Here is a 9901-nt window from a genome sequence, read left to right as displayed (position 1 = left end):
CCCCCCCGCAACACACACAGAGTGAGAGTGATATCGAGACAGATAGACTCAAGAAGAAAAATTAACCAAATACCAAGAAATTAATTAGTGAATAAAACTAATGGCAAAATGTAAAATAACTAATTACCCAGTATATATGACTATATATATGTATAATATATAAATGTATATATAGATATGTATATATATGATATAGATGTGTAATTACCAATAACAAATAACCATAATAAACACATGAATACCATACAAATTCACATATATATATATATATATATATATATATATATATATATATATATATATATATATATATATATATGTATATATGTGTGTGTGTGTGTGTGTGTGTGTGTGTGTGTGTGTGTGTATAAATGTATAATTGCTAAGCAACTCAATAAATGATTATTATGTGAAAGGAAGAAAAATTAAAGAAATCAATTTTCTTTAGAAAATAATTCGAATTATCTGGAATGAACTGACAATTTCTCTAAACTATATTTCCTTTATAAATATATCGTAATTATTAAATATATTTGATTTCTAATCAAAAGATATATTCAAAATATTAGTATCCAGTAATTACGTTTTCATTAAGACTTCCATCTCTTGGACTGGGCTTTCTCTCGTTAAAAGTAACTTACCAAAATATCTAAGGAACTGGTTTAGTTCTGGCTTTGGTTTTGGTTTTTAATTTAGTCGCACAAGTAATGGTAGGAGCCATGGAATTTTTATGACACCGCGGGATTGATGGGCGAAACGGACTGGAAGTTATTTACAGACTAATGATTGGGTCCCACGGTGAACAAAGAATTTAAGGGGCAAGAAACTGCTTGAGTCAAACATAGCGATCCAGATTCGATCTCGACTGTGTGGGTTTTGCTTCACTTACAAATATAATTAAGATTTTAATAATTGGGGGAGAGTGCTAAGTGTGAGCGTGATTGATTAATAGAGTGTGAGGGTGAGAGTGGCTGGGTGGCAGAGAGTTGAGTGTGAAACGACTCGCTTGACAGAGTGGGAGATTGTTTGTTGCTGTAGTAATAGTTGTTGTTGTTGGTGGTGTTGTTGTTAACCCTAGTACAACCCAATCAAACAGACGGCAATTGCCAAAGGCGTTCCAGCTATGACCATTTCTCCCTTTACTCGGATACATTATCAAGGACTATATTATGCTATGAATCCTTTTATTGTTTTAAAGGTATTAGAGAGCGCTTTTAAGATGACTTGGCTGATATTTCTAGCAAGTGGATCTACCACTTAGAGTATTGCCCCCGTTTGGTTCCTTTGGGAGATTACATTGATATATTCAACAAATTCCATATTGAATTTTTCTTTTTCTCGAATTTCACCGACAAATGAGATTACGGACAACGTAGTTCTAAATACACCATGTCTGAATAAAAGAGTGAATGGTTATAGCCGGAACGCCTTTAATCATCGATCTTCTGTATAATGATTGACCTCGCATTAGACAACAACTATAATATTGATAATAATAGTTGACAGCGTAAATCAAGCGGAAACCGAGACACGGTTTCAATCGTAACTTGAGCGAGTGTCACTTCAATTACGCTACTAATACACTGGGGAAAGTCATACAAATCACCGCATCACGATCGCAGCTTTTCTGGTTAAAAAGGAACAACAGTTATTAGTGCAATAAGGGCCATGGTGCCAACCAATACCAAAACCAGGTTGTGATGTTTCCCTTACGTCAGTAATGCAGCTGGATGAGGCACAAACATCACAACAACATATTTCAGTTAAAATAAAATCAGAAATGCCTGTGTCTCGTCAAAAGAAACCAATATTAAATAGTTCAATCCCTGCCATCCTTACCATCCGAACACGGAACTCTACAATCTTAAAACCCCATGGAATATTTACCAGATATTTACCAAAGATTTGAAACCTTGTTTTTCAAGTTGCCGATGGGTGATCAATAATGAATTTTACCAAATAGATTAATTGCAATCATCTTGAATCCATTTTCTACCTTTCGAATTATTCCAACCAAAGAATTAGATCTGTTTGCACTTCCATATTGTTTACATCTCGTATCTTATAAGATGGCGGAGTGGACAGTGTGCACAGCGGCGTCAATGGCGTATGTGTAGGGAACGATGAGTAGGATGGCGACTGTCAAGGCCTGCTGGATCAAAGCTGACCACGGGCTAGCCAACAGCAGCAGCAGCAGCAGCAGCAGCAACAACAGCAACAGCAGCAACAGCAGCAGCAAAAGCAGCAGCAGCAACAACAATAACAACAGAAACAACAACAACAATAAGCAACAATAATAACAATAGCAACAACATTAGCTGTGGTAAGAACGACAGCAGCAGTAACAACAACAACAACAACAGTAACAGCAGCAGCAGCAGCAGCAGCAACAACAACACCAGAAACAACAGCAGCAGCAGCAGCAACAACAACAACAATAACAACAACAACAGCAGCAGCAACAACAACAACAGCAGCAGCAACAACAACAACAACAACAACAGCAATGAGGAGCAGCGGCAATGACCACAACAGCTTAAAAATGGCGCCCTTTTTTTTTCTCCACATCTCGGACGAAAAGGTAAGTTTAATTCGTTTTGTTTTCTTACGTTGTAATTAATGTTTTAATTAAATGTAATTAAAGCTAATAATTATGATTTGTTCAACTTTTCAAGTATCAATTAATTTGATAATCGTTTTGCATTTTAAAATATTTATCGTAGAAAATTAAACTAGCTTCACTCGTAACATAATATGGAAAGGCAACTACGTAAGATGATAACAACAACAACAATAATTATAATATTTTTTCATTGACCATTGCTGTTCATGTTGAGTATGCTTGGCAATTTCGAACATTTCTATGCATGTTCTTTATGATGAACCAAATTCTTGTTTCAAGAAAGTAAACGCATTACACACTTCTCAAGTCAATAATAATAATAACAATAATAATAATAATAATAATAATAACAACAACAACAACAACAACAACAACAACAACAATTTCTGTAGGGGTGCTGTTTTGCAAACCAAATCCGAAAATAAATTAGATGTAAGAGAAATATGTAAGTTTAAAGTTTGTTCGATATTCCAAATCAATATGTTTACAACTTACCAATTTCTCTCTCTCTCTCTCTCTCTCTCTCTCTCTCTCTCTCTCTCTCTCTCTCTCTCTCTCCCTTCATCCACGTTTCACGTCTAAGCAAAGGGAATAGAATCTTTGCATCTGGGATGAATTATCCACCTTTATGGAAAAATTATCGTAACAAACCGCGGGACACCTATTTCTGCAATGGTGAGTAGTGAACTATCGATTTTCTGCGCTTGGTGCTACCATTTGGTGTTGTTGTTGTTGTTGTTGTTGTTGTTGCAGTTGTTATTAGTTTCATAACTCTTGTATATAATGTGCTTATTTTTAGCCATTGAGGTCATTGACAATTTTACTGCAATTACATAGTGTTCGCCCCACCCACCGGTCTATGGTTCCTGTTTCGTTCAGAAGGAACCATTAATGTTTCATTTTGTATTTGCTTGACCAGATTCCTAACGTGAACTCATGTGTTGAAGTAAATTTTGTGGCATCTCGGGATAGCCATTCTACCAATAATTCTCTCCACTATAGGCACGAAGCCAGACGTTTTTGAGAAGGGTGCTAGTCGATTACATAGTCCCAAATGAGGGACTGGAACCGTTTTTATCGTCCTCGAAAAGAGGAAAGGCAAAGTTGATCTCGGTGGAATTTGAACTTAGAACGTAAAGAAGGACGAAATATCTCTAAGCATTTTGTCCAGCGTTCTAACGATTCTACCAATTTGCCGCCTTCAGTATGCCAAGAATAATGAAGACACGCACTGGTTTAATTTCACTTCAATTACTTTTTTAATAATACCTCACAACATCAAAAACTGCAAAATGATATCAGAATTCAAGTTGGAGACTTAACAGTTTTCACTTGATCTTTAAGTTTTTAAAATAATTTACCGAATTATTTTGATGTTTTATTGGAAAATAACTCACAGATATAATTCTGTCCCACCCACCCCTCTCTCTCTCTCTCTCTCTCTCTCTTCTGTTAGATACTTAACAGACTACCTTTGGGGATTCAGCCATGTTGGTAGTTGACTGCTGATACTTCCAAGCGTACCAATTACTATTTGTATCACGTCTACTCTCTTCACTGACCAAGACCTTCGTTTCGAGTCTCCTTTCCATTTGCTTAATTTTTTTCTCAATAATGAGAGATTCTGATAAACGAAGTATGCTTCTGTATTTCTTGAGTTCTGTGTTGATAAATAATGTAAAGCACCGACGTTACCAGAACTGTCTTTATTCTTCGCAGTTCCTGAATATCCACAACTTTGGTACGCTCTATTCAGTTATACAGTAATGTTGTTAGATTTTTAGAATATTTTTCTTTGATCATTTTTTACATTATTTACATTTGACATGTATTTGTCATTTACTAACTCCAAGATTCCGAGTTCGATTCCAGGCAGTGACCTGAATAATAATAATAATAATAATAATAACGATAATAATAATACTAATAATAATAATAACATCGAAAAATACCTTAGGAATGAGAACCCAGGTTCGAAATTTCCCCAAGACACCTGATGAAGGCTGGAGGGTATATCAGCCGAAACGTTGTGTTAACAACAAACAAGATGAGGGCAAATATCCGTCGAATGTAAATAATGTAAATAATGTAAATAATGTACATAATTCCTCATCTCTTAAATATAGAACTGTGTTAGTTTTGATGTCAGTAACATTTCACACACACACACACACACACACACACATACACACACACACATACACACACATACATACACACACACACACACAGTATTTAATAAATAATGAAGCAAAACAACCTCAGTTGATGATAAAATAGAATGTTTGGCTGTCGGCCTCCCTTAGATTACTTTAAAAGATGATAACCCCAACTTCTTAGCTGACCCTAAATAGCAATTCATTACTCTCACCGACAGCGAATTAGTTACAAGTCTACATTAGATTCAGTCAACAATACCATTAAGCGAGCCATTAACCTTTGTCTTAGGAATAAATAGAACTTCAGTGATTGATGGGTTCCATAACATACATGACCAAAATAACTGTAAATTCCCAGTTCGACATTATGGAATTGAGCCTCGCCATCATTGAATCTCTCTTAGTGAAACCACTGGATTGCGGCCATAGATTGACTCCTGTCACTGATTTGGATATCGATGGTATTATACACGCCAGAAAAGTTTCGCTTTTCTTTGATGAATTATTTTGGGTCAAACGATATTCGTTTGGGTTCTTGAGAGAATTGAAGCAATCTGATTGGATTATTTTTTAGACACTATCAGAACTAAATTTAATTCTATAGAAAGATTCATTGTAACTTGTTATAGAAAGGGTCACCAATTAAATAAACTTACAAAACTCAAAATTAATTCTTGCAAAAGTCTTGAGCCTACAACTATTTTGAATGAGGCAGAATCTAGAGAAGTGTTTCTTGTCTGATTATTATAATTACTTTGTTTAGCTATCAATGTTAATTGCTTAAAGAAAAACAATGACATCACTACAAGCAACATCGCCACCATTACTAACACCACTACTGTCACAATACCACTACTAATACAACCACCACCACTAACACCAACACCATAAGCATCACCACTAACACAACAGTAACACCACCGCCACTGCCGCTACCCACCACTTTTGTCTCTTAATCATTCTAGTATTTCGTGATTCTACTTGTAAAAATCTCTCTAACAATGTCTGCTAAGTGAATGTCCCGTGTAGGGGGGTGGGGGGTGAACGTGTCACCAAATGTTACTTCCTTTAGCAGCAATTATTAAAATTGTCCTGGCCGTTAATTATTCGTACCACTTATTGTTACTTCTAAAACCCTCTGTCCGCAGGTTGAACTCACTTGAAAATATTATTTTCCTCCGTCGAAGTCTAACAAAATCGAAACATGTCATTCTATAGTGAGATCAGTTCTGACATAATTTCACCTATTTTATTTGAAGGTCGTAAACAAATGCTACAAAAACTTCTGTTCTCTTTCTCCAAGAAAGACGTAAATATCAAGACATCGAGAATATTTCACGCACGTCATTTATTGCATCAGCTTCTTCCTGAATTGTAATGATAATATTTTGGTACCAGAGTTAAACTGATTTTAACATACTTCGAACAATCGATGAGGTGAGCTGATTATGAAATCTATTGGTTAGCCGCTCGATGAGCAGACGATAATCAACTCAGTTTGATAAAGCAGGATAAGTCAATCATGCCAGATGATTTAATTCTGCATCACTTCCTCCTGGGTGGGGGGTGCTTATAGTTAATGGAGATAATCACTCTAACCAGTTCCATGCATCAGCTTCTTTCAACTTACCATTTCACCAAATCTCATTCATTTGATGCCGAGTTGTGACATTTTAATCTTTTCACGTAGGAGGTCTGTGTGTGTAGGGGTGGGCTGGTATCGTGTTATTGCGACATATTCGGTCATAACAGTCTTGTACTGTTACAATTTACCGGCTACTTATTTGATACCATCTGTACATTATTCCTATGTCTCTCTCTCTCTCTCTCTCTCTCTCTCTCTCTCTCTCTCTATATATATATATATATATATATATATATATATATATATATATATATATATATATATATATATATATAAGGCTATTCAAGTTCATAGTTCAACGTATATGTCTACTGAACAAGTTGCCGTTATTTTCTATTTGAAATTCCTTTGAAATCGGTTGCGTTGTTAGCATAAGAGTCAGACTTTATCATAATTCTGGGAATTAGGGTGACCTAGTCGATTCGTTAATATACTGACAATTGGAACAATCTCATAGATTTAGACATTATTCCGATCTTTGACACCACCTGGTAGTTGTTGTGTCTAGTTCTTCTCTAGACTATTTCTGAACCATTTCGGTATTTCATTAGGTATATTTTGGTATGGAGAAGACAAAGGAACTGGAACTCTTCGGCATCTCACACAACTAGTTTTCTTGTATTCTTGTAACTGTTTCAGGTATCTCGTTGCATTTATAACGGAATCCTTATCGTAATAATCATTTCTTATGCTAATAATGCTTTCTGATTTAGCACAAGGTCAGCAGCTCTGAGGGGAGGGGTTAGACGATACCGCTGAACTAGTACTTGACTGGTATTTTATCTTATAGACCCTGGAAGGTGAAAGACAACTCTGACCTTGGCGGAATGTGAACTCAGAACGTAAGGAACCGGAAAAAATATCACAAAGCAATGTTTCAGACGCCCTAATTATTTTTATAGTATGCTTACAAATTCCAATAATGGTAGGAGACTTCTCGAGACTAGATCCATTCTGTTGTATTTTGATCAACCGTGGACAATTAAAAAAAAATAGAACAATGCCCACCGCGATACGATTTGAACTCAGAACCCTGAGGGATGTAGAATAAAGCCAAAGTTGCACCAAAAGAAGGTCATGGTGACTGTTTGGTGGTCTGCGGCCGGTCTCATCCATCACAGCTTTTTGGATCCAGGCGAAAGCATTACGGCGGAGAAGTACTGGCAGCAAATGAATGAAATGCATAAGAAACTCCGACAAAAGCAGCCAGCAGTGTCAATAGAAAAGGACCAATTCTTCTCCACGACAATGCTCGGTCGCACGTCGCATAACTGACCCTGCAGAAGTTGAACGAATTAGGCTACGAAACTCTGCCTCATCCACCATACTCACCAGACCTCTCGCCTACTGACTACCACTTTTTCAAGCACCTCGACAACTTCCTGCGGGAGAAATGCTCCAAAAACCAAGACGATGCCAAACACGCCTTCAACGACTTCATCGCAACCAGAACGGAGGATTTTTACGCTACTAGCATAAATAAACTTGTTTCGCGTTGGCAAAAGTGTGTTCATTCTGATGGTGTTTATTTCGATTAATAGAGTTTTGTTTGAGCCGAGATATGTGCATCTGAATTTAAAGGTTAAAAACCGCAAGAACTTTCTTGACAACCTAATATATAGTACGGTCAACTACATCAACTATTTTAAGATGTTGAGTCTGGTGGCTTATCTAGTGCTGCCATCTACCTTATCTAGTGCTGCCATCTACCGACCTTGGCATAATTTAATATGAATTTCTTACATTGTCACAATGAGAAGGTTAATCAATTCTATCGACCTCAATATATGACTGGTACTTTATTTCGTCGATTCCAGAAGGACGGAAGGTTATGTTGACATCAACCATATTTGAACGTAGAATGTTAAATATCCTAAATACCACAAGGCAGGCTGAGCCGACGCTCTACCGATTCAATCCAGTCCAGCGATCTAACTTATTAATGTTACAATATTTTAGTACTAATTTTTATAGTTCACTTATTTTTCATATGTAATAGACAATCAATATGCCTTAGAGGATCAGTGGTATCCATCAATGGGTGGTAAGTCCTATCAAATGTTTTCCAGAAAGACTGTTAGCATTTCCGGCAACTGAGAGTCCCAAAGCAAAGACAGATGTTGCCCGTAGATTGTAACTAAAGCTCATCATCCTGACTCTATGTAGCCAGTCCTTCTATTTACTTCTGCGAGGGGCAGGAAAACTGTAGGGCTTCGTTTAAATTCTGCTACAGATTAATGGAGACTTCGAACGGTTTATTATTTGAAATATTTGTTGCACCATACAATTCCTTCTGAAATACCGATTGTGTATACTGAATAACGTTTCTACGGCTAAAACTGTTCTCTGCTAGTGTTAAAATCTTTCTCTCTCTTTTCTCTGTTCCGTGGGGTGTAACAGAAATTCTTTTTCGTGAAACGCCTGCCTATTATCGAGGATCTGTATTCTTCCCAGGAGAAATGTTTTTTTCTTTCTGTTTTCAGGTTGGTAAAACAGCGAACCGATAAACAACTGATTTACTCGTGTAGGTTTGTCTGGCAGTAATTTTCATTGAGCTTCAGTGGATATTAAGATAACCGGCGTTTGTATATTTGTATCATTGTCCTTGTCTTTCTTGTGAAACCCACTAAAATGTTTCCATCAGGAAGCAGAATAAGAAAATGATGTCGCTTTGAATGAAGGCGGTAATGTGCCCTTTGACCCATCTGTTCTTAATTTACCGTGATGAATTCTATGCTTGAAGTCGGATATGTGCCGCCAAGCAGACTTTTAATGACATGAACAAAACGAGAGCAAAGCTCTTTTATTCAATGGAACTCTTATGTCTAAATGGATGAAAAACTTTTCAACATCAACAAACATGGGAGATAAGTTCAATATCAGTTTATATGTTGAATCCTTAATTTAAATAATTCTGGAGCTTTTGGAACTTTTCAAATCTTTCCCTTGCAATGTCACTTCATAGTCCGGTGTTCTCTATTTAATTCGAGTGAAAGCTAAACGGTGCGGAAGAGAATTTACAATTATGAATTGTATCATGAATGAAGCACAAGTTAATCCAATAACACAGTCTTCAGTGGTGTGATGATCTAGCTGATATTTAGTTTCTTAGTCAAACACTTTTTGGCGGCTCAGTCATTTATACCGACCTCAGTATTTGACAGGAGCTGCTACATGGTCACGTGGTGTGCTAGAAGTAGCACTTAAATTGCCGTTAAATCATATCTTGCAGTCTTAAAAAGAGAACAAACATACCTATAATAATCCTAAAACTGGATGGCCGTGGTCAGAACGTCTTTGATCATGGTCTGCTTGATTAAAGTTTATCTGAATTTAGACAACGACCACCCTTGAGAAATGACTGGTCGTCGACACTGGTTAGTTTTGAACTTTGAACGTAAAGGTTCATAATTAAATATCGCTAGCCAACTTTGTTGGGCGCGCTAACGACCCTTCTCTCCGCTGCTCTGAACC

At 36.7% G+C, this 9901-nt stretch overlaps 1 long non-coding RNA gene across 1 annotated transcript in view; it reads left to right on the top strand.

The window, feature by feature from the left end:
* The first annotated feature begins 395 nt into the window (after window positions 1–395).
* The window catches only part of LOC149131878 (uncharacterized), a 25118-nt gene continuing 15612 nt past the window's right edge, over window positions 396–9901 (top strand). Inside the window, exons 1-2 of the long non-coding RNA XR_016244899.1 lie at window positions 396–2581; window positions 3207–3298. This is a non-coding gene — a long non-coding RNA (uncharacterized LOC149131878). The remainder of the gene's footprint in view (window positions 2582–3206; window positions 3299–9901) is intronic.

Source organism: Octopus bimaculoides, chromosome 18, assembly GCF_046866305.1.
Source record: "Octopus bimaculoides isolate indiv1 chromosome 18, ASM4686630v1, whole genome shotgun sequence".
NCBI lineage: Eukaryota > Metazoa > Mollusca > Cephalopoda > Octopoda > Octopodidae > Octopus > Octopus bimaculoides.
The sequence above is the reverse complement of the archived record's forward strand: the minus strand, read 5'-3'. Positions and strand labels throughout refer to the sequence as shown.